The 25,781-nt window shown below is 47.9% G+C and overlaps 1 long non-coding RNA gene across 2 annotated transcripts in view; it reads left to right on the plus strand.

The window, feature by feature from the left end:
• Nucleotides 1-21,646, plus strand: part of LOC132385873 (uncharacterized) — a 120,980-nt gene extending 99,334 nt beyond the window's left edge. Inside the window, exons 4-5 of one of the 2 annotated variants that reach the window (XR_009509325.1) lie at nt 6,389-6,655; nt 17,264-21,646. This is a non-coding gene — a long non-coding RNA (uncharacterized LOC132385873). Of the gene's footprint in view, nt 1-6,388; nt 8,899-17,263 lie in introns of those variants that run through there. The other variant, XR_009509324.1, reaches the window with a different exon arrangement.
• The last annotated feature ends 4,135 nt before the right edge of the window (nt 21,647-25,781 follow it).

Below are 25,781 nucleotides of genomic sequence, written 5' to 3' on the forward strand. Positions count from 1 at the left end.
TTGAGATGTAAATTTGATTTAGGAGGGTTACAACTTCCAAATTTTAACAATTATGATAAAGCAATTCAACTTAGATTTATTGCATCTTTTTTTGATGAAAAAAAAACCCGGCATGGATTAGAATAAAATTAGATAAGATAGGAGAAAACATACCAGAAGATTTTACATATAAATGGGAATCCAAATTGATACGGGAAAAAAAAAGAATCTCCTATATTAAGACACTTGAATGATTTATGGAATAAGGTAAATATGGACGATAAGATAAAGAAATCTTTATTAGCAAAAATAAACTTTAATTCAAAATAGGCTTATTCCTTTTACAATGGATAATAAACTTTTACATAATTGGTTCCAAAAGGGGATTAAATATATATGTAATTGTATTGATGTCGTTTGAGCAATGAAAAAATAAATATAAAATATCAAACAACACTCTTTTCTCTTATTTTCAATTAAAGGACAATTACGAGAAAAGCTGGGTCAAACAATGTTGATGCCAAAACTTAGTGAAATAGAAATATTAATTCAAAAAGGAAAAATTTAAAAAATTACATCTTGTATGTACAATTTGATTCAAAAACAGACTGAATCTGGAATTCATAAATCAAGACAAAAATGGGAAACTGATTTGAATGTTAAAATTGTTGGAAAAAGTTGGTCAAAATTATGTTCTGATAGTATGATAAATACAATAAATGTTCAAATTAGATTAATACAATATAATTTTTACATCAATTATATATAACACCACAGAAAATAAATAGATTAAATTCAAATATGTCTGACCAATGCTTTCGATGTGATGCACCATCAATAACTCACACTGAGATATCGGCTTTTATTGACTGGAAGAAGGAACCAGGAGTGAGTGTCTATCATACAAGGTCCTGGAGACTGAGGCCGATCTTCAGGCCGCAGGTCTCCTTTATACAGGGGCCTGTGGGAGGAGCCACAGGAGCAGTCAGCAGGGGCGTGTCCCGACAGGCACATAGTTCACCACATTCACCCCCCCTTCGTTTGAAAAAGTCCTCATGTAGCGAAGGTTCTTACAAGTCAAGCCGATCAGGCGGTCGAATCTGTCGCTGCGATCTACGTAGCACCGGCTGTGACCGCATAGGTGCCGGCAACATTGGCGATTGCACAGGGGACGGGGGTTGCGCGTGTTCTTGCCCACTAGGCGCCGGTGATCCCTCATGCATGTGCGAGGCGCCTGGTATAAATGCGTACGAAACGCCCGGTATACAAGTGTCGTGAGGAGTCTGTGTAGGGCCTGGTGAGTACGGTGTCACCTCTGGTGCAGGGTTCACAGTTACCGGAGAGCCTTCAGGGTAGTGGTCTGCTGCACCTGCGGGTGCCAGGTCGCGGATGGAGACCGTGTCCTCCCGCCCATCAGGTAAGACCACGTAAGCATACTGGGGGTTCGCATGGAGAAGGTGAACCCTCTCCACCAGCGGGGAGTATTTATTGCTCCTCACATGTTTCCGGAGCAGCACTGGCCCCGGGGACGTCAGCCAAACTGGTAGGGTGGTCCCAGTGACAGACTTCCTGGGAAAAGAGAATAGGCGTTCGTGAGGGGTGGCATTGGTGGACGTACATAACAGAGAGCGGATAGAGTGCAGTGCCTCAGGGAGGACCTCCTGCCATCGAGAGACCGGCAACCCTTTGGACTTGAGGGCTAAAAGTGTGGCCTTCCACACTGTGGCATTCTCCCGCTCTACCTGGCCATTACCCCGGGGATTATAACTCGTGGTCCGACTGGTAGCAATGCCCCTAGCTAGCAAGTACTGGCGCAGCTCTTCACTCATAAAGGAGGACCCTCTATCACTGTGGATATAGCAGGGATACCCGAACAGAGTGAAGAGCTGGCGCAGGGCTTTTATGACGGACGTGGCAGTGGTGTCGGGGCAGGGGATGGCAAAGGGGAACCGTGAGAACTCGTCAATAACACTGAGAAAATAGACATTGCGGTCAGTGGAGGGAAGGGGGCCCTTAAAGTCAACACTCAGGCGTTCAAAAGGGCGGGTGGCCTTGACAAGTTGTGCCGTGTCAGGACAGTAGAAGTGCGGTTTGCACTCGGCACAAATTTGGCAGTCCCTGGTCATCGTCCTGATGTCCTCCAGGGAGTACGGCAGGTTCCGAGCTTTCACAAAATGGTAAAATCGGGTGACCCCCGGATGGCAAAGTTGTGCATGAAGGGCGTACAGCTGGTCGAGCTGTGTGCTAGCACATGTTCCCCGGGATAGGGCATCAGGGGGCTCATTGAGTCTGCCAGGCCGGTACAGGATATCATAGGTGTAGGTGGAGAGTTCTATCCTCCACCGCAAAATCTTATCATTTTTGATCTTGCCCCGCTGTTGGTTGCTGAACAGGAACGCAACCGAGCGCTGGTCGGTCAGCACAGTGAATCTTTTGCCAGCAAGATAGTGCCTCCAGTGCCTAACAGCCTCCACTATGGCCTGGGCTTCTTTCTCCACCGCGGAGTGCCGAATTTCAGAGCCTTGGAGGGTGCGAGAAAAGAATGCTACTGGTCTGCCTTCCTGATTAAGGGTAGCAGCCAGAGCGAAATCGGAGGCATCACACTCCACTTGGAAGGGAGCGGTCTCGTCCACTGCATGCATCGTAGCTTTGGCAATGTCCGCTTTAATGCAGTTGAAGGCCGCACAGGCCTCAGCAGAGAGGGGAAACGAGGTAGACTTGACCAGGGGGCGAGCCTTGTCTGCGTAATGGGGGACCCATTGGGCGTAATAGGAAAAAAACCCCAGGCACCGTCTGAGGGCCTTGAGAGTGGTGGGAAGAGGGAGCTCTAACAGGGGGCGCATACGTTCGGGATCAGGCCCAATAACCCCGTTTTCCACGACATACCCAAGTATAGCAAGGCGGGTGGTACCAAAAACACACTTGTCCCTGTTATAAGTAAGGTTCAGAGCTGCGGCCACTTGGAGAAACCGTTGGAGGTTGGCGTCGTGATCTGGCCTGTCATGACCACAGATGGTGATGTTATCCAGATAGGGAAATGTGGCCTGCAGTTGGTACTGGTCCACCATCCGGTCCATTTCCCTCTGGAAGACAGAGACACCATTCGTGACACCGAAAGGGACGCGCAGGAAGTGATAGAGCCGGCCGCCCGCCTCGAAGGCGGTGTAGGGGCGGTCCTCTGGGCAGATGGGGAGCTGGTGATAAGCGGATTTCAGATCTATTGTCGAGTACACCTTATACTGAGCAATCTGGTTGACCATATCCGCGATGCGGGGTAGGGGGTATGCGTCAAGCTGCGTAAACATATTGATGGTTTGACTATAGTCCACCACCATCCTATTTTTCTGCCCAGTCCGAACAACAACCACCTGGGCCCTCCAAGGGCTTGTGCTCGGCTCAATGATCCCCTCCCTGAGCAGCCGCTGCACCTCCGACCGAATGAAGGCCCGGTCCCCCGCGCTGTACCTCCTGCTTTTGGTTGCCACAGGTTTACAGTCGGGGGTCAGGTTGGCGAACAGCGGTGGGGGAGGGATCTTGAGAGTGGAGAGGCTGCAAGTGTCGGTAGCGCAGCTGTTGGCCTGGTTCTGGATGGGATGTGTGTGTCCGTGTGTGTGTGTGGTCAGTAGCGGGGTATGTGAAGAAGTCCCACAAAACTGAGGATTCTTGACAGTGAGTGGTGGGAGGGGCCCGTCGTATACCATAGTCACACTTTCGAGATGGCTCTGGAAGTCCAGCCCCAATAGCACAGGTGCACACAGATTAGGCATGACCAGCAGTTCAAAGTCCCGATATACTGTGCCTTGCACCACCAAAGTCGCTACACAACCCGCCCGGATGTCTGCGGACTGCGACCCAGAGGCCAAATGGAACCTCCGACTGACCGGCCGCGTTGCAAGTCCGCAGCGTTGCACTGTGTCCGGGTGAATAAAACTCCCAGTGCTGCCCGTGTCAAACAGGCATCCAGTCCAATGCCCCTCCACCTGGATGTCCATCATGGACCTTGCAAGCTGGTGTGGGGCGCTTTGGTCGAGAGTCACAGTGGCCACAGTTGGATCGTCGGGGTACCCGGTCAGCATCGGAGGGTCGGGGGCGGGGCATGCTGACGTCGACAAAGATGGCCGCTCACATCCGGGGTACCTGGTCAGCATCCGAGGATCGGGGGCGGGGCGTGCTGACGTCGACAAAGATGGCCGCCCACATCCCGGCATGCAAGATGGCGGCCCCCACGTTTCACCCGCAGCGCTGCACTCCGCTCGAGGTTGAGACTTACAGACCTTGGCGAAGTGGCCCCGCTTTCCGCAGCTGGAGCAGGTCGCTTCTCGCGCTGGACAGCGTTGTCGAGGATGTTTCTTTTGGCCACAGAAATAACACACGGGCTTCTGACGGGCCACAGCCGTGGTCTGGGTCGGGGAGCTCGTGGAATCGCGACTGGCGGCGGCGTTGGCGAATTCGCTCCCGGGAGCCGGCGGTGGCGGGGTCTGAGGCGTCCACGAAACCGGCGGGGAATCGCGCGACTGGACAGCGTCGGCGTTATGCCGCGCAGCTTCTAGAGCGTTGGCCTTCTCTATCGCCGAGCTTAAGGTAAGATCCGAGTTCTCCAGCAGTCGCTGGCGCACGTACACTGACCTCAGTCCCGTCACAAAGGCGTCTCGCACCAGCAGCTCCGCATGCTGTTCTGCCGTGAGCGTCTTGCAGTCGCAAGCTCGGACGAGTGTCTGTAGTGCTCGGAGAAACTCAGCGCACGATTCGCCAGGCCGCTGTTGCCGGGTAGCTAAGCGATGTCTTGCGTAGACGGTGTTCACCGGCCGCAGGTACTGTCGTTTGAGGGCGTCCAGTGCCCCTTCGTAGGTCGGCAGGTCCCGGATAAAGGAGTAAACTTTGGAGGAGACCCTCGAGAGTAGGATGCTGTGCATAACGGCGGGTTCAGTCGCACGAAGCTCCGCCAAGTACGATTGGAAACATGCAAGCCAGTGTTCAAAAACGAGAGCTGCGTCAGGGTCTTGAGGGTCCAAATCCAACCGGTCCGGACGCAAAACGGGTTCCATGTTTGAAAACTTCCAGTCAATAAAATTGATGCACCATCAATAACTCACACTGAGACGTAGGCGAGATATCGGCTTTTATTGACTGGAAGAAGTAACCAGGAGTGAGTGTCTATCATACAAGGTCTTGGAGACTGAGGCCGAGCTTCAGGCTGCAGGTCTCCTTTATACAGGGGCCTGTGGGAGGAGCCACAGGGGCGTGTCCCGACAGGCACATAGTTCACCACACCACTCTCTGAGTATAAAATCTTCCTCTAATATCCCCCTTGAACTTCCCTCCCCTTCCCTTAAAGCCATGTCCTCTTGTATTGAGCAGTGGTGCCCTGGGGAAGAGGCGCTGGCTGTCCACTCTATCTATTCCCCTTAATATCAACTATACCTCTATCATTTCTCCTCTCATCCTCCTTCTCTCCAGAGAGTAAAGCCTTAGCTCCCTTAATCTCTGATCATAATCCATACTCTCTAAACCAAGCAGCATTCTGGTAAATCTCCTCTGTACCCTTTCCAGTGCTTCCACATTCTTCTTATAGTGAGATGACCAGAACTGGACAGAGTACTCCCTGTGGCCCAACCAGAGTTTTATATAGCTGCATCATTACATCGCGACTCTTAAACTCTATCCCTCGAGTTATGAAAGTTAACACCGCATAAGCTTTCTTAACTACTTTGTCTACCTGTGACGCAACTTTCAGGGATCTGTGTACATGTAGCCCCAGATCCCTCTGCTCCGCTGCACTGCGAAGTATCCTGCCAGTTACTTTGTACTCTGCCATGGAGTTTGTCCTTCCAAAGTGTACCACCTCACACTTCTCTGGGTTGAACTCCATCTGCCAATTCTCAGCCCACTCCTGCATCCTATCAATGTCTCTCTGCAATCTTTGACAATCCTCTTCATTATCCACAACACCACCAATCTTTGTGTCTTCTGCAAACTTGCCAACCCATTCTTCTACCCCCACATCCAGGTCGTTAATAAAAATCACAAAAAGTAGGGGTCCCAGAACTGACCCTTGTGGGATACCACTAGTCACAACCCTCCAATCCAAATGTACTCCCTCCACCAGAACTCTCTGCTTTCTGCAGGCAAGCCAATTCTGAATCCACCTGGTCAAACATCCCTGGTTCCCATGCCTTCTGACTTTATGAATAAGCCTACCGTGTGTAACTTAATCAAATGCATTACTAAAATCCATGTAGATCACATCCACTGCACTACCCTCATCTATATGCCTGGTCACCTCTTAAAAGAACTCCATCAGGCTTTTGAGACACGATCTGTCCTTCAGAAAGCCATGCTGACTGTCACTGATCAGACCATGATTCTTTAAATGCCAATAAATCCTATCTTTCTGAATCTTTTCCAACAGCTTTCCCACCACAGATGTAAGGCTCAATGGTCTATAATTATCGGGACTATCCCTACTACCCTTTTTGAACAAGGGGACAACATTCGCCTCCCTCCAATACTCCGGTACAATTCCCGTGGACAATGAGGACATAATGATCTTCGCCAGAGGCTCAGCAATCTATTTCCTTGCCTCGGATGCAGAACTGGGAAGCGCAGATGGAGTTCACCACAGATGAAGAGGTTCATTTCTGCAGATCAAATTTGAACACAGAATATAATATTAATGGTAAGACTCTTGGCATTGTGGACGGTCAGATAGATCTTGGGGTCCATGTCCATACGACACTCAAAGCTGCTGTGGAGGTTGGCAGTGTTGTTAGGAAGGGGTCTGGTGTGATGGCCTTTATCAACCGTGGGATTGAGTTCAAGAGCTGTGAGGTGATGTTGAAGCGATATTTCTCCTAACCTGTACATAAGTAATTGTACCCCGACACGGCAGGGCTGTGGACTTAGTTGGACCCCACTTGGGAGTCCTGTGTTCAGTTCTGGTGGCCTCACTACAGGAAGGATGTGGATACTATAGGGTGCAGAGTAGATTTACAAGGATGTAGCTCTTGGATTGGAGAGCAGCGTTATGAGAATAGATTGAGTGAACTTAGCCTTTCCTTCTTGGAGCGACGGAGGATGAGAGGTGACCTGATAGAGGTGTATAAGATGATGAGAGGCTTTGACCATGTGGATAGCCAGAGGCATTTTCCAAGACTTGAAGTGCCTAACACGTGGGGACGTAGTTTTAGCTGCTTAGAAGTCGGTACTGAGGGAATGTCAGGGGTAAGTTTCTTACACACAGAGTGGTGGGTGCGTGGAATGCACTGCCGGCAGCGATGGTGGAGGTGGATACAACAGGATATTTTAATAGACTCTTAGATAGCGTCATGGAGGATAGAAACACAGAGGGCTATATGATCGGGAAATCCTAGACAGTCTCTAGAGTAGGTTACATGGTCGGTACAACATTGTGGGCTGAAGAGCCTGTAATGTGCTGCAGATTTCTGTGTTCTGTGTCAAAGACAGGCAGAGGGATTAGTTTAAATGGACAGGAAGACAGCACGAGAAGGTTGGGCCGAAAGGCCTGTGTTAGCACCGTAAGTGACGGGTTCTGTCCCAGCCATCGACTCTATTCCCCTCAACAGATGCTGCCTGACATGATAACGTTCTTGAAAAGTTGCATTCAGTTCCGCTTAGCATTCCGTACAAAGGTTGTTTTGTGCTGGAAGAGTGCAGAGGAGATTCATCATGATTGAGGGGGCTTCTGTTCATAAGTCCATAAGGCATCGGAACAGAATTAGGCCATTCAGCCCATTGAGTCAGCCACCTTTCCATCATGGCTGATCCCAGATCGCACTCATTTCCAGATATCTGACCTCCCGCCATATACTTTGATGCCCTGACCAATCAGGAAACGATCAACTTCCACCTTGAATATACCCACACACTCGGCCTCCACCGCAGTCTGTGGCAGAGCATTCCACGGATCCATTACACCTTGGCTAATAAAAAAAATAAGCTGCTTACCTCTGTTTGAAAAGGTGGCCCTTCAACTTTGTGGCTGTGCCCCACCACAGGAAATACCTTCTCCACATCCACCTTATCCAGGCCTTTCAACATTCGGTAGGTTTCAATGAGATGCCCCGCATTTTTCTGAGTTCCAGTGAGCACAGGGTCAAAGCTGCCAAGTGCTCCTCATATTTTAACCCCTTCATTCCCGAAATCATCTTTCTGAACTTCCTCTGGACTCTCTCCAATGACAACACATCCTGTCTGAGATGTGGGGCCCAACACTGTTGACAATACTCCAAGTGTGGCCTGACTAGAGTCTTATAAAGCCTCAGCATTATCTCGTTGCTGTTATATTCATGGGGCGAGATTGGACTGTGTTGATCTACAGGGGGATCTTGGAATCCGAGATCATAACTCCCAGATAGTGGTTCCATTGTCAGGCAGTTATGTTGCAGTTGTATAAATCTCTAGTTTATCCACATCTGGAGAATTGCATTTGAAGACAGGAATAATGCGGAGGTTTTGGATGGTGAGTGGAAGAGGCTTAACAGGATGCTGCCTGGATAAAGTGAGACCGGACAATCTCGGGGAATTTTCTCCGGAGTGGCAGAGGCTGAGAGAGGTCTGACAGACGTTTACAGGAATGTGAGAGACACAGACAGATTGGACAGCTGGGATTTTTTCTCTAAGGAGGAAATGTCCAATGCCAGTGGGCATGCACTTCAGGAGAAAGAGGGAACACATCCTCATTGGTCCTTTTTGCACTATTGAAGTATTTTGTGATTTAGTGTAATTTTGTCTTTTCTCTGCATAGCTGCTGTTGGAAAAAAAAACAATTAGAAAAGACAATGATGTTAAAAACTTGACTCAGAATGTTTAAAGAAGATTTGCGGTTCAAGTTTTGTTTTTCATTCCCAGAGTGGTGGGTGTCTGGAGTGAATATCGGGTGGTGGTGGAGGCAGATGTGATAGAGGCTATTGGATCCCACGTGGATGTGAGGAGAACGGAGGGATGTGTTCCTTGTGTTGGCAGAAGGGATTGGTTTAGTAAGGCATGAAGTTGGATAAAGTTGGTTCAGAACAACACAGTGAGCAGAAGGGCCTGTTCAAGGACAAGTACAGCAAGCAGAGCAGGTGAACTGGATAAAGTGATCCCACTCAGAGAACAGACTGTGATGTCAGTGGATATATGCCGGCATTACAGTTCTCTCACCAAAGATACTTCACTGCTGGATAAAATTAAGTTTGTGAAGTTTATAAACAATCGGGTGAATTGTACTGATCAGGCATCCCATCCTACTGAGGAAATTAAAATTATTGTGAAAGCTGCAGAAAGGTATCTTGGTGTAACTGGTGTTTTGTGGGAAGCTTTAAATGAAGCTCTGATTTGTGGGGGTTTCTGCATCCCAGTCTACTTGTGAAGATATGTAATGGGATTGAAATATTGAAGTGAAATGCAAGAAGCCTGATTTTACATGGCCAACACTTTCAGCAGTTTATTTCTGATTGGTCAGATTCTTCCGATGTTATATCCGTTCAGAAAACCTGCAAATTTTAAGTTTTATTCCTGTGCAGGATTATATTGTTGTTTGCCTTGACAGGTCAGTTGGTAGAGGGGTGGTGTTGTCAGTTTTATAAGGAAAGGGGCAGAGTATAGTGTTGTGAATGGGAATAAAATGCATCATGAACTTGTCGAAAATCTTGATTCAACAGATATGTGTAATTTTCTTTTGAAAAATATTAGCTTTCTGAATTGTATTTGGAAGTTTGGCCATCCACTTTTCTCATGGAAAATGGTTGTAGTAGTTCCCATTCTAAAACCTGGATCTCCCCGTCTGATCCTCCTTGTAGGCCAATATCATTAAAGTCTCATTTATGTAAACTTGTAGAATGTATGGTAATCGAATGTTTGAATTATATTTTCGATAAAAGAGGTAACTTCATGTTTTATCAGAGGGGAATTTGGAACGATAGAATAAGACCATAAGAAAAAGGAGCAGAAGTCAGTCATTCGGCCCATCGAGTCTGCTCTGCCATTTTATCATGAGCTGATCCATTCTCCCATTTAGCCTTCTCACCATGACCTTTGATACCCTGGCTACTCAGATACCTAGCAATCTCTGCCTTAAATAACATTGGAATCAGTTTGGGTTTGGAAGATCATAATAGGAAAGTACAGTTAAATAAAGATGTTGTAATAGCAATATTTTTGATATTGAAAAGGCAAATGATATTTATTGCATGGACTTTTGATTAATTTTTCGAAATGCAATTGAGAGGGCTATTGTACAATTTTTTTCTGATTGTTTCTATTTGTATGTCTTGTAAAGGTCTGGATGGGCAAGTATGACATTGAATTCATTTTTATATTTGGAAGATGGTATTAGTAAAGCCAGTTAAATATAGATGTTGTAACAGCAGTATTTTTACTATTCAAAAGGCTGATGGTATTTATGGAAGGAAAGAATTTTTATGAAATTGTGGAAATGAGGATGGAGGGGCTATTATCTAACTTTGAGTTGTTTTAATTGAACGTTTTGTGTCAGGTATGGGTGGGAAAGTTATATTCAGGTTGTTATGAGATAGAGACTGGGATCCCACAGGCAGTATTTATTATTTTATATTGTTATGAATCCCGTAACTGGAGAACTTACCAGCAGAGATAGAGAGGTCCGTTGAAGTCTGATGTCACTATTTTCAAACGTTTTACTCGTAAAGGGACACAAAAGTAGGGTTAATACATACATTTAGATAGTGCACATTGTCAACATTCAATCTAAAGCGCGGGTATAGTAATCATCATCATTAAGAAGTGAGCTCTGCTGGTGTCTAGGGGTTAATAGATTGTCCGTTGGAAATATAAAAGTCACTCTGAAAGTCTGCAGGCCGCAGCCCTTTGAAAATCGCTGGGTTTTGCGTGGGACGACCGAGAGAGAGAGATTGGGTGGGGGAGAAGAGAAAGAACTTGCCGAGTCTTGATGAATCTTCCGTGAAATCGGGGAAGCGTTGGTTCCCTCTCCCCGATGTTAGTTCAAAGCGGTTTCCTGTGATTCCAGCCACAAATTCCAATCCCGGAATCTAACGCATGTGGCTTCCTTCAGAATGGCATCCCGCTACTGCGGGATCGCTCTCTCGTGTCTTCTGGGTGCGTCTAAGGGGCTGTCCCCCTGAGACTCTCCTTTATACTTCCTCACGGGGTCGCAGGTGTCAATCAGGTTGGGATGATGCAATCTCTCTCTCAACCAGCCCACCTTGCCCGAGGGCTTTTCACGTGGTCTCCATGAGACAATAGTTGCTGGCATCTTATTCTGTATCCCTGGTGGGACGTGCAATTTTTCACGTTCCTCTCTCTCTCACTTCCTGGGTCTACTGACCCCCCCCGCCCCCAACGGGTGCTCTTGCGATTTTCACAAAGGAGGGGGCTGGGATCCCCTCTTAAAAAGACGTTTTACCAGTGGTTAAAACGGAGTGGTCCACCGTCTTACAGGAGTTTTGAATCTAACACAATACTGAAGTTTTTCTTTTCACAAAATACTACCGTTATACATTCAAGTCAGTATCTAAATAGTTAACGATTACAGTGTCCCTTTCTTTCGTATCTTAACATTGCGAACCGTACATCAGACTTCAATTCAATAACCACCTATTTAATTTTTTTTTTCTAAGCAACAAAACTAAGGAGGTGTGACCTTAGCTTAGGTGCGTTTACAAAAGTTTACGCGAATACTAATCGTTTCAGTCGTTTAACTTAACCGGCAGCTCTCCAAAGGGCTGTCTTTATTATTCACAGGCTTTGGCGCAAACCCGTTCAATCTGCCTGGCTGTCTAACAATGACATCCCCATTAACCGTTGCCTCTTTTCTGGCGAGCCCCCCCGTGGGGAACTTGAGTAGTTTTGCGTGGTGAACTCCCGCCCGCCCCGCTCATCGGGGTTATTTTAGCAACACCATGCCCCAGACTTAGACCATTTCCACCCAACTCTTTGATTTTACCCAGGTGGCTGGCCCTTTTATCAGTTCCCTTCAGGCTATTGGTGTTTGATTCGAACTCGAAGGCAGCCTTTTCACACCCCATCCTGGCGTAACAATAGAGTGGGGGACCCCGCTATTCCCCGGCTCACTCTGTGAGCGATCTGCCAGGTTTAAGATTTCGTCCTTCGATTTGGAAACTACAGACTTTTCGTTTCCTTCGCCAACAATCCTCACCCCCCCATTCTTAAATTCTGCATTAACTTTGAACACTCCTTCAAGTACAGGCGCCGGGGAACTCACACTTTCCCCGGTTACCAAGGTTAACCCTTTTCCCACTGAACCGAGTCCATCTGACCCACAAGGACGGCCACTGTCCTGTTCCACTGAATCAGAAACCTCAGACTTCTTCTGAGCTCCGTTACCAGGTTCAGCACCTCATGCATCCCCATCTCGGACACACTCAAACGGGACATTGGCCTCTTCCAGGCTTTCAACACCCGTACCTTTTCCACATTCTAACTTCCCCCGATCCTCCCAGTTACTCTCTGGGCAGCTCCCACCCGGGGAAGGCGCAACCCTGCGAGTTGAAACAATCTCCTTTTCAGCAGACCCCTTCGAGGCAAGGGTATCCTTTCCATCTAGGACTGCCCTCCTCTCGTTATCGGGAACACCTTTAGAACTCTCAAGTTCTTCAAACAACTCTGCCAAACCAGATAGATCATCCATGTCCAACTCTGGACCTTTTAACAGCTTTATCTGTTTCTCATCTTTATTTCCTACCTTTAGGACCTTTCTCTTCGCTAAAGACAGATCTATCTCCTCTCCCTTACCCCCTTTCACTTTACTACTCTTCGTCTTACCACCCTCGAAACCCTCGTGGCACAGGGTCGGCAAAGACGTCTCGGCCAAATCAAAACTGGCCAGATTTAAACTGCTCTCGTTCACAGCTCTCTCTCTCGACAGGCTGTGAGTGACCGCGCCGGCGAGATGGTCCTCGGGCGCTAGGGACGGGGCCACCACACTCTCCGGTCGGCCGGTCGGCAGGTCGGCAGCATGGCTGACCAAACCTTACCACCTGCTAAGTCATTTCTCAGCAGGATGTCCACGTCATCTCTCGGGAATTCTGAGGGCACCCCTATTTCAACTGGTCCATACACCAGCTCACAATCCAACAACACCTTATATAAGGGCACCATTTCTATCCGTTTATTTATTCCTTCCACCTTTACCATGCCCGTTTCCCGACCAAATTCTAGTACCTTACGGCTAACCAGGGATAATTCAGAGCCCGTATCCCTCCAGATTCGTACGGAAACTGGTGTGTCTCCCTACGTCACAGACACGGTTCCGTGTGACAGACAACTCCCAGAGCCCTCTCGTACTTTATCGACCCTCAGCTCTCTGGTCGATTTGCTGATTACCACGGCACACCCGATAGGGACTGTGGTTTTCCCTCTTCCTATCTCCTACCACGGAGCAAAGCATCGAGATGCAATGTGCCCCTCCTTTCCACAATTAAAACAGGTCAAACCCGGAGCCCTCTGGTCGTCTTGCCTTTCCCCCTCAACCTTACTGCTAGCTCCCGGTGGAACCTCTGCCTCACTCGTCGGACTTTCTCGATCGTTCCCACGGTCTCTCTGGGGACCTTTCTTCGAGGGAGTCTTTGTCTTGTGGGTTAGGGCATATTCGTCCGCCAACCTGGCAAATTCTGAAATGGACTTATCCGGCTTCTCATTCAAATACACCCGGATCTCCTCCGGAACACAACTTTTGAATTCCTCAATCAAAAATAACTTCCTGAGACGCCCATAATCCTCGCCCACTCTTTCCGCGGTGCACCAACGGTCCAAGAGCACCCCCTTCTCATGGGCTAGCTCGGTATACATTTGATTCCACCCTTTCCTTAAATTTCTAAACCTTTGTCTATAGGCCTCAGGTACCAATTCCTAAGTCCGGAGAATTACCTTTTTTACCTCATCATAATTCTCCGCTACTCCCTCCTCTAGGGACAAGGCCGCATCTGCTCGTTGGGCCTTCCCCTTTAACACACTTTGTAACAACGCCACCCACTGCTCTTTTGGCCACTTCTGATTTACTGCCACCTATTCAAAAAGCAAGAAATAGCTATCGACATCTGTCTCCTCGAACGGGGGCAGCAATCTCAACTCCCTACTAACATTAAACCGCTCTGCTTGGTCTAACCCTTGATCTCTTCTTTCGTTCTTCATCTTCTCAATTTCCCGGTCATGTTGCCTCTGTTTCTCTTTCTCTTCTGCTTCTAGCTTCTTTAGGTTAATTTCATGCTGCCTTTGCCTTTCCCTCTCTCTCTCTCTTGCCTTTCCCTCTCTCTCTCTCTCTCTCTCTCAGCCGCTTCCAGCTCTTTTAACTTAATTTCATGTTCCAACTTCAATTTCTCCACCTCTAACTGAACCGTCCCACTTGATGGTATCTCTTCAGGGATATCTCCCAATACCTCAGCTTCAAACACCTTCTTCCCAATGTAATACTGGGTTATGGCCCTTCGTACCTCCCGCTTTTTCATGGACGACCTCACTTCTGTGAGGTTCAACCCCTTCGCCAAATTTAACAAGTCTGATTTGGTGGCCGCCTCTAGCGCCCCCCACCGTCGGGTTTTCCATAAATTCCCCCACGTCCATCTATGCTGGTTTCCCGTCTGGCTACCCGCGTAACCAGATTCAAGTTTTTGATTTACAAGCCCGATTCACTGGCCTCCCAATTTGGTGTCAAATCCCGAGGCGAGAACCCCAACTGTTATGAATCCCGTAACTGGAGAACTTACCAGCAGAGATAGAGAGGTCCGTTGAAGTCTGATGTCACTATTTTCAAACGTTTTACTCGTAAAGGGACACAAAAGTAGGGTTAATACATACATTTAGATAGTGCACATTGTCAACATTCAATCTAAAGCGCGGGTATAGTAATCATCATCATTAAGAAGTGAGCTCTGCTGGTGTCTAGGGGTTAATAGATTGTCCGTTGGAAATATAAAAGTCACTCTGAAAGTCTGCAGGCCGCAGCCCTTTGAAAATCACTGGGTTTTGCGTGGGGCGACCGAGAGAGAGAGATTGGGTGGGGGAGAAGAGAAAGAACTTGCCGAGTCTTGATGAATCTTCCGTGAAATCGGGGAAGCGTTGGTTCCCTCTCCCCGATGTTAGTTCAAAGCGGTTTCCTGTGATTCCAGCCACAAATTCCAATCCCGGAATCTAACGCACGTGGCTTCCTTCAGAATGGCATCCCGCTACTGCGGGATCGCTCTCTCGTGTCTTCTGGGTGCGTCTAAGGGGCTGTCCCCCGAGACTCTCCTTTATACTTCCTCACGGGGTCGCAGGTGTCAATCAGGTTGGGATGATGCAATCTCTCTCTCAACCAGCCCACCTTGCCCGAGGGCTTTTCACGTGGTCTCCATGAGACAATAGTTGCTGGCATCTTATTCTGTATCCCTGGTGGGACGTGCAATTTTTCACGTTCCTCTCTCTCTCACTTCCTGGGTCTACTGACCCCCCCCCCCCCCCTCAACGGGTGCTCTTGCGATTCTCACAAAGGAGGGGGCTGGGATCATAACAATATTATAATTAATAATATTTTTCTCTGAGATAGGTTTTTCATTGTGTAAATCACTATGTGCAGATGATGAAGGTTTATGGATTAGAGGTAGAAATTTCACTTTTACTGTATATCGGATGCTTTAGCAATTAGTAAGGTCGAACAGTCGGCGACTAGATGGGATTTAAGCTTTCAGTAGCAAAAACACAAGTTATGTGCTTTCCAAACAGGATTAATGGAAATGATATGGTCAAACTCCTTAAAAGGTGTCAGTGGTAAGATTTCCAGGCATGTGGACGGATAATAAGCTGACATTGAAGCACCTGATCAGAAAATAATTGATAATTGTAAAGAAACATTAAATACTCTTCGTTATCCCTGTGAGTATTCTTGGGTGTGACATGAAAATATTTGATGACCAATCTCGTTTGTTTAATTGGATCTGTTCTTGATTATGTTTGTGGTCTATAGATCACCTTCCTCTTCAACTTTATGATGTTTGGGTGTGATTCATTTTGTGCTTTAAGATTGTGTTGTGGTTAAGTCAGGTCGTCCCCTGTTTCGGCTTTACTGGTTGAACTGGGACAATTGCCCTTCCAGGGACAGAGGTGGAAGTTGACGTTAACAAATTGGATTGAACATCCTGTGCTAAAGGGTGGTGGGGAACATCACAAGAAGAATGCTTTTAGTTCTGGGTGGCTGGGTTCTTATCACACTGTCATTCCAGGCACTCACAACCCTCTGTGTAAAAAAAAAACTTACCCCTAATGTCTCCCCTAAACTTCCATCCCTTAATTTTGTACCTATGCCCTCTGGTGTTTGCTATTGGTGCCCTGGGGAACAGGTACTGACTATCCACCCTATCTATGCCTCTCATAATCTTCTAGACCTCTATCAAGTCCCCTCTCATTCTTCTACGCTACAAAGAGAAAAGTCCCAGCTCTGCTAACCTTGCTTCGTATCATTGTCATGTACATTTTGTCATTATGAAACTTTTAAACACATACTATTTCAGTGTGAAGCAGATACAGGTGAAAAAAATCAAATGCAGTCTCCAGTACAATCTTTGAGGGGTTGATAGTTTTCAGATTAAAACTTTATTGAGTTATAGTACTGACTTTAAATTAATTCACAGTATTGAACAGGCAAAGGCATATAATAATGGAAACGTTCCAATTGTATCGGGACGTTACTCTGGGGATGACGGCTTAACAGAGGTGGCTGACAGATGTGGGAACAGCAGGAGAGACATGTCCCACCGAAGAAGTTCTCCAATGGCGGGGGTAGGAATCCGTCGCTGACAAGGGAAGTTAAGGACTGTGTTAAGCCTAAGGAAATGACATATAAGGTAGCAAAGGTGAGTGGGATGTTGGATTATTGGGATGCTCTTAAAATCCAACAAAAGGCAATGAAAAAAGCCATAAGAATGGTCAAGACGAAATATGAGGGCAAACTAGCCAACAATATAAATCAGGATACTAAAAGTTTAGTTTTCAGTTACATGAAGCGTGAAAGGGAGATGAGAGTTGATACTAGACCACTGGAAAATGATGCTGGTGAAGTAGTAATGGGGGACAAAGAAATGGCAGATGAACAATGAACAATCTTCACTGTCTTTTCCAGTCAGCTCCACCCCGACTTGTCCCATTTAACCTGTTTCAGTTCGTGTGGACTGTAGCACCCGGGGGAGCTCAGGACCCTATTCTATTCTGTTGTTGGACACGGTGAACGAGTTAAAATTAATGGATCGATAATTCTCATCTCATGATTATTTCACTCTCCGCTCATTTACACTTACAGTGATCTTACTCCTGACGCCAGTCCCAGGACCCAACCCATTTACAGACCCGGAGCATAACGGGAGCAGATCCTCAGCCACTGGTTTTCATCCCCAGTCGCAAAGTAAGGATAAAGTTTCCGTGTGAATTTATTCCCAGTGAAGGTGTGGAGATGGGACTTGGTTTCCGCGTTGTAAAATGAAACTGTCCCGGACTCGTAACTGAGATAAACTCCCACCCTCCCGGGGATGGGACCGGCAGCGAGACGGGTCTCGGGGGAGGTACAAACCTTCATCATGTTATTATTCCGAAGTAACACGTCATAATACCGCCCAATGACCCTGAATCCTGTCTCCGGACTCAGTCCGACTCCTCTCTTCCCCTCCAACGACCCTGCGGTGACTCCTAAATAACAGTCCCGATTCCCCGTCACCTCCACCTCCCAGTCATGTCTCCCAGCACACAACCCTGATTTGTGAATCTCTTCCCGGTGTCAGGGAGCTCTCTCCGGGTCCGGGTACATCTCACACTCTTCCGATCCTCAGACACCTCGAGATCCGGATTCGCCATTTCCACATCCAGGGTGACAGAGACTGGGGGGAGAAGCAGAGAATTAGAGAGTCCCCGGGGATCGGGGGGAGACTCGGGCAGCGCGTTTCCGGGGATCGGGGAGAGACTCAGGCAGCGCGTCCCCGGGGATCGGGGAGAGACTCAGGCAGCACTGCCCCAGAGATTGGGGGAATACTCGGGCAAAGTGTCCCCAGGACCAGTGGAAAGCCCGTGGGCCTTCGGCGCAGTCGGGTTGCCGATCGGCAACCTTTCCCAGGGAAGCATGTGGGCAACTAATATCTCTCCAATATCTTTCTGCTGGATGGAGAGCAGAGATTTCCTGATCAAACAGACACAAAATCCTGGAGGAACCGAGCGCGTCAGGCAGCATGTGTGGAGAGAGATGGACAGTCCACGTTTCAGGTCGACATCTTCCCTCAAGAGCAGAAATGAATAGGGGAGAGAGACAGCAGAAATGAGTGTGGGAAAGGGGTGGATTAAGATGGGAAGGGGGTGAGTGAATGGATTTAAACAGGTCGCAGAGGCTCTTCGGCCCAACTTGTTTGTGCCGACCAGCTTGCTTTAATGAGCTGGTCCCATTTGCCCATTATTCCTTTCCACCTTTGTTATCCACGTCCCTGGCAAGATGTATTTTAAAACATTGTCACTGTACCCAATTCTACAGCTGATCAAGAGCCCGGTGTACTATACCATGAATTTTAGTGTCACCCACAAACCTACTAACTGTGTCAGCAACGTTCTGATACAAATCATTAACATGAATGACAAACAACCCGTCCCCAGCACCGACCTCTGCAGGTCACAGGCCTCCAGTCCTCTGTGTTTAAGACACTTGGACAGACACTTCAACAGGCAAGGCATGAGAGAGACTGACCTAATGTTGGCCAATGGGATGAATGTAGATGGGTAAATAGGTCAGCACGGAGGTGATGGGTCAAAGGGAACATTTCTATGCTGTACGCAACGCCATGCTGATAATTCCAAATGGACAGTGACCCCTGACCTTTAACTCCTCAGACAGGGGAAACATCCTCCCTGTATCCTGCCTGTTGATCCCTGAGAGAATTTTGTATTTCCCTGAGATCTGCTCCCATTCTTCTAAACAGGGAACAGAGAACACAGAACAGTACAGCACAAGAACAGGCCCTTCATTCAATGTTCACATTCATTGAGTGTGAAGTGGGAAGTTGAAGGTTCAAGATAGTAAAGAAGGTGATAATGGGAACCAGTAGGGGAGAGATGAACGGGGGATTGAACCAGAACCAGGTGGGCGAGGGGTGGAAAGCCTGTGAGTGAACTGTGTGTGTAGACGTAACAAGAAGTTCGAGGGGAACAAAGATGGGGGATAAGTTTTCCTTTGTCCCCTTTCCCACAACCCAATCACCCACAACCCCTCATTAGGACACGGGATGGAAATGCACAGATCCTTAAGCAATACAGGTCCAGATGAAGGGTTTCAGCCCAAGCCGTCGACTGTCTACTCTTTTCCATAGATGCTTCCTGTCCTGCTGAGTTCCTCCAGCATTTTGTGCGTGTTAATCTACATTAAATATACTCAATTATTTGTCCTCTATTCTCTGGCGAAAGGAATTCCTCCTCGACTCTGTTCTAAATGAGCATCCTCCAGTCGGAGGCTGTGCCATCTGGTCCTCGACCCACCCACATCCCCCAGACATCAACTCTCTCCAGACAGGAGACCAGGCAAGACCTTCATCAGGACCTGTGTAGCTTGGATTACCAGCATCCGCAGATTTTCATCCTCCAGTCTGAGACTGTGCCATCTGGTCCTCGACCCACCCACATCCCCCAGACATCAACTCTCTCCAGACAGGAGACCAGGCAAGACCTTCACCAGGACCTGTGTAGCTCGGATTACCAGCATCCGCAGATTTTCTCATGTGTGCAGGGTGCCGAAGCAGTTTAGAGGGCTTCACTGCCGCATTAGACAGCCTCCAGGCCCGAACTCCATCCTCGGCCGGCCCGCTGCCAGATGCCTTGGCCAGGTGTGGCTGGTCATGGGTGGGGTGTGAGGACAAGGTCAGGGCCGGAGGTCCCCGTGCCGGGGCCGCGGCGGTCGCAGTCTGGACAGAGCGACCGACCGAGAGGCCCGCGCCTGCGCCCTTTGTAGGATCTATCGACAGACAAAAGTTTGTTTCAGCAGATCATAGCGCGGTAGCTGCTCTGATACTTGCGAAACCTTCAGCCCGAATTAGGTTGTCTGTGAATATTTTAGCACCGGATTCCCCAAGAAAATTCGGTGTGCTAAACAATTACAGCGGCGGCACCCATCTGTCCGAGATCGGGGCCAGTAGCATTGGGTATTCCCGCCAGCCACCTTTCGGGCTAGTAGCATCGGCACTTCCCGCCGGCCGCGCGTTTAGGCGACTGATGACCTTGCGTAGGTTCAAGTCCAACAGTAGCTGTGACAGGGAACGAGGAAAGGTGCAACTGACTCGCATTGTTTCCTCGCGGCCCGGTGGTTGGGGACCACTGAAGTACACCGTCTGGGCACAGTGGATTCTGAGTGGGCTGGGTGTAGGGAGAGATGTGTTTGGTGGTAGAATCTGGCTGGAGATGGTGAAAGATGTCAGGATAAGTTGGATATAGAGGCTCGTGTTGCGGTTGTTCGGACTTTGGAGATTCACTTGACGGTGGGGTCAGTATCGAATTCAGGCTGATTTTACCGTGCACATTTTAACAGCTTCTTTAATCGGCATGAAGTGGTGCTCTCTGTGTTCCTGCGCGTCTCTACAGATCAGACAGATCAATGTCTTGTCCGTTTCACAAAACAGCTTCAGTTCTTCCTCATGTTCCTCACAGTGACGTTTACTTTCCTTCCCTTTCGGATTCAGGTTTAGATTTCGAGCTTTTTCAGCCAGATTTGCTAAGGCCCGATTCACCCTGAGGGTGCGGTCAGCAAACACCTCTCTACAGTCCGGGCAGGAGTTTCTCTCCTCCCTTTCCCAATACTTGTGATACAAGAGCGACAGAAGTTGTGTCCACACTCCAGTATAACCGGATCGGTGAAGAAATCCAGGCAGATGGGACAAATTACCTCCTCGGTCCAACTCTCGGTCTCTCCTTTCGAAGCCATGTTAACTCCCGGCACTTCCTGATTCAGAATGCTTTCACTTTCGGGGAGCTGCTGATCCCCTGCACGCTGCAGTGTCGGACACTGACCGTGGTTTTGCTGGATGTGTTCATTGGGGAAAAGTTTGGCTATTTCCATATCAGGGTGGGATCAGAAAAATGTTAAATAGGTGGGAACTGCAAAGAAAACGTGGCCCTGGACTGCCTAAGCCCGGCTGTGAAAGCAGGCGGGTTGGGCTTGTGAGAAAAAAAAAATGCAACAGAAACGTCGACTGAATCTCCAAAGGACTCATCCCTGGAATCAGAAGGACCATCCCTGAAATCAGAAGGACCGTCCCTCGGACCAGACGGACCGTCCCTGGGATCAGAAGGACCGTCCCTCGGACCAGACGGACCATCCCTGGGATCAGAAGGACCATCCCCTGGGATCAGAACGACCATCCCCGAGATCAGACAGACCATCCCCAGGATCAGACGGACCATCCCCGGGATCAGACGGACCATCCCCTGGGATCAGAACGACCATCCCCGGGATCAGACGGACCATCCCTGGGATCAGAAGGACCATCCCTGGGATCAGACGGACCATCCCCTGGAAGACGATTGAGGTCGTGTGGTGAAAAAAGAAGCCACAGGGCCGATCAACCCAGGCCCTGGATTGGGGTCTCTGGCGAGCTGCTGTTGGCGACCCGTAGGCGTGGTGGGCTGAAGAAGAAGCAGAACAGAAATGAAGCCAGAGAGAAGAGCCTGGTTCAATCTGAGGCAGGACTGAAAGGGAGAAGTTCTGAAAAGAGAGGCCCAAGACACTGCACATGCTGGAATCTGCAGTAAGAAACATGATCCTGAAAGAATTGTGGTGAGAAATGTACAGTCGCCCTTCCTGGTCGAGATCTTTCATCTGGAATGTCGATTGTCCACTTCCCCCCACAGATCGCTGCAATTGCTGCCTGACCCGCTGAGTTCCTCCAGCGGTTTGTTTGTTTTTTAAATTTTCTCGGGAAATAAATAACGAGAACATGAAATAACTGCAGCGGCTGCTGGTGGATCTGAGGTGCTCTCACCGCAAAGGCAAACTTGTGCTTTAGAAAATAAGAAACAGGAGGATGCATCGCCATTCGGATCATGCCTGACCTTTCACCTCAGCGCCACTTTCATGCAAAGTTCCCAACATCGCTGAGACACCAAATTTGCCTTTTCAATTCAGAAACCTTGTGGGGAAAATTCAAAAATATTTGCCGCACTCTGGGTGAGAAACTTTCTCCTCATGTCTGTCCTGCTGAGCTGACCTCTGATTTTGAGTCTGGATCCCTGGTTCCAAACCACAGCCGGGAAACATCATACCTACCGCTACCCTGTCCATATAATCTCTCTAAGGACACCTCCTCATCCTTCCCTCCCCCCAAATCAATCTGGGAAACCTTCTCTTCATTCCCTTCATTCCACAGACTGACTCCGGGAGGGAGACCAGACCTGTGCACAGTGTTCCATGTACGCTCTCACCAGGACCCCATATACCTTCAGTGGAGATCTTTATTCTTCTATTCAAACCTTCCTTCCCATTCAATGCTCTTCATTTAGTATCGAACTCAAACAGTGAACAGACACAACACAGCCTCAGCCATGAATTTAAAGGGCAGGTGTTGCAACAGTTTGAGCTTCATACCGGGGGCCACGGAGCAAGCAGGGTGTCACAAAGGAAGGAATGTGGGAGTGTTGTATGTCTGAGCCCAGCTGTGTGTGTTTGTGTATCAGAATCAGGCTTAATATCACGAACATATGTGTGAAATTTGTTGTTTTGTGACAGCAGTACATTGCAATACATAGTAATAAAAAGTATAAATTACAACAAGTATGTACAACATTATATTTAAAAAGTAGTGCAAAAGAGAGGAAAAATACTGAGCAACTGTTCATGGGCTCATTGTCCATTCAGAAATCTTATAGCAGAGGGAGAAAAAGCTGTACCTGAAACAGTGAGTGGCTCTTTAGGATCCTGTATCTCCTCCTTGATGGTAGCAATTAGAGGAAGGCATGTCCTGGGTGATGAGGGTCCTTAATGATAGATGCCACCTTTTTGTGGCATCATCTTTTGAATGTGTCCTGGATGCTGTGGAGTTCAGTGCCCATGAAGGAGCTGGCTGAGTTTACAACTTTCTGCAGCATTTTCCGATCCTGTGCAGTGGCCTCTCCATACCGATATATCACCATGTGCTGCATTTACTGAAATTGTGCAGCGTATTAATTTAAAATAAAGGACCCAGTGATTTCCCGGCGTTGATGATGTTTAAACTCTTCTCAGGCTTCCAACCGGGTACAGTTGTCTATTTTAATCAACAGTCCAATACCAATCTCTGCATCTTCGTCAGGGACGACGCCTGGGCATGTCTGATCGGGGCGGCTGACGGAAATATATATACTACTGGAATAGACATGCCAAGGCATCATCCCCAGTGAAGATGGCAGAGTTTGTAATGGAAACATCGGTTAAAGTTGACACCTTTACCCGGCTGGAAGCAGGAGAATTTATTATCCTGTTAAAAAATTCATCATCATCAAAGTTCCTTTATCTTATTATAGAAGTGATCGGTTTTTCAGAAGAGCTGTTTTTTTTTGCCTTGTGCTTCTTGCCATCGTTCTCAGCTCTTTGTTTAGTTTGCTGAGGATTTGTATGTTTGTTTGTACTCTAAGATAACCATGAATTTTGAAATTAAGCTCACTAGTTATTCTTCACTCCTGGAAAAACTCTAAGCCTCAGAAATTAAACAGAGTTTCCACAGGAGAAGAAATCAGTCATGATGGGATGGCAGACAGACGGGAAGGGCCGAATGTTCTAATTTTGCTCCTTTATCTCATCGCCCTTCGGTCTATGAACTCGTGCAGCTGCATTTGAGGCTCCATGACGATGGGAGACCATAAGATACAGGAGCAGGATTTAGCCATTCGGCTTGTGACGGGCAGTGCTCAATAAACACACTCCTGACACACACAAACATTGTCTTTTCATTCTGTTGTCATTCAGCTGACTGTACGCACTTTAATGTCTTCAACGTTATTTTTAATAAAATGTTTTAAACTGGGTTGATATGCTCAGGTTGGCTTTGTGGTGCCGTTCCGAACATACACAGTATCAATGTCTCTGGTGATGGGTATATGTAAATGTGTATATGTTGTTTGTATACCGGAGACAGATAGATAATTATGTTTATTTTGTAACTACATTGTGGGGTGCATCATGGTCTAATTTGGGTGCAGTCTTCAATAAACTTTGTGGCCAATTAAAGATGATGTGTTCTGGTTCCCAATAAATGGGGCTGGTCGCTCTTGCAAAAATGTGAGAGACTATTTCAGACATTTTTTCATTGAAGGGGAAGGTGAGGTGGGAGCATTCACTCAGGGGGTGAGAGTGTGGAACGGGCTGCCAGCGCAAGTGGTGGATGCGGCTTCAGTTTCCACATTTAAGAGTGATCTGCACAGGTAATGAGGGCTAGAATTTGGGGAGAGATGCATCCGGTCGATGGGTCGAGGCTGCACGGTAGTTTGGTGTCTGAATGGCCTGTTTTTGGTTCTATAATTCTATGTTCACGGTCAGAAGCGACTCTTTAACGGTGTGTCCCACATTTCTCTCCCCTCACGCTGCTTTGCCCAGGGTAAAGCAGACAAGAATCCGTGACAACAATTGGATGTGATTCGGCTATTTTTAATTGCTTGTTTAAAATTTGCTTTTTTGTCATTTAAATATGGCTCGTGGTTCCTACATCAGGATGGGGGGTGTCTGCTGATGATCAGTCCTCCACCCTGAGTGTGGCCAGTCTCACAGGTAACAACAATCCAGCTCATCATTCCGGAAGCTTCTGTCCACTGCGTCACTATACGGACACGGCCCCGGAAGAACCCTGAGGATCAGAAATCAAACAGAATTTGCACAGAAGAAGAAATCAGTCATGGTGGGACGGCAGGCAGACTCGATGTGCCTAATGTTCCCATTGTGATCCTTTCTACCATGGCCTCTCGGTCTATCAACTGGTGCAGCTGCTTTGAGGGAATCCTCCAACGTCCTCACATTCAGGAGTGTTGGAATCTGCCGAGGGAGATGGAGGGTTAATGTAGAACTGGCTCGTCTACGGTGAGGGGTGTTTACATTCCAGCAGCCTTTCCCCGACCGTTTCAAGTTCCAGTTCCAGTTTGCCGTGATTCAGCCGTACACCCGCATACTGGCTGAAACAAAACAATGCCCTGGGTAAATTTCCTACTCTCCCTCTCTAAAACCTCCACGACTTTCCTATCAGGAGGAGACCAGAAATGACACAAAACTCTCAGTGTCGTCTAACTAGACTTTCAGAGAGCTCAACATGGCCCTTGAGATTAATGTCCCGACTAATGAAGTCCAACACTCCATACGCATTCTTAAACACCCGACCAGCTTCATTGTAAGGATGTGATGATGTGGGCAGCGGGAAAAATATCCCTCTAGGTTTGTCAACCTGCTCGTGGATACACCGTATCCCTTCACTATCCCAACTTTGAGATGGCCCACATCTTCATTATCCAGGTCCCCCAAGTGTCTTTATTGGGATCTTTCTCCTCGTTAACCCCATTTTAAAGTTTTAAGTTACCTGTATGTTCAGCTGGTGGGGTTATTACTGATGGGCTGGGAGAGACAACACAGACTTGCCCCGTCTTGAGGCTTTTTCAGGGGAATCTGCTGTTCGCCCCTCAGCCGGGCTCCGTTTAAAGTTGAGATGCTGAGCCTCCCCCTCCCGGGGTGTTCTGCCCAACCCCCAGCAGTCCTCGGCTTTGTTTTACCAAACCTGTTTGTCTGCTTCGGCTGCAAGTCCCGACTGTTGCTAGGATACTGGCCTGTGTGTTGGTTTAGGCTGCTC

Source organism: Hypanus sabinus (assembly GCF_030144855.1).
Source record: "Hypanus sabinus isolate sHypSab1 chromosome X2 unlocalized genomic scaffold, sHypSab1.hap1 SUPER_X2_unloc_30, whole genome shotgun sequence".
Classification (NCBI taxonomy): domain Eukaryota; kingdom Metazoa; phylum Chordata; class Chondrichthyes; order Myliobatiformes; family Dasyatidae; genus Hypanus; species Hypanus sabinus.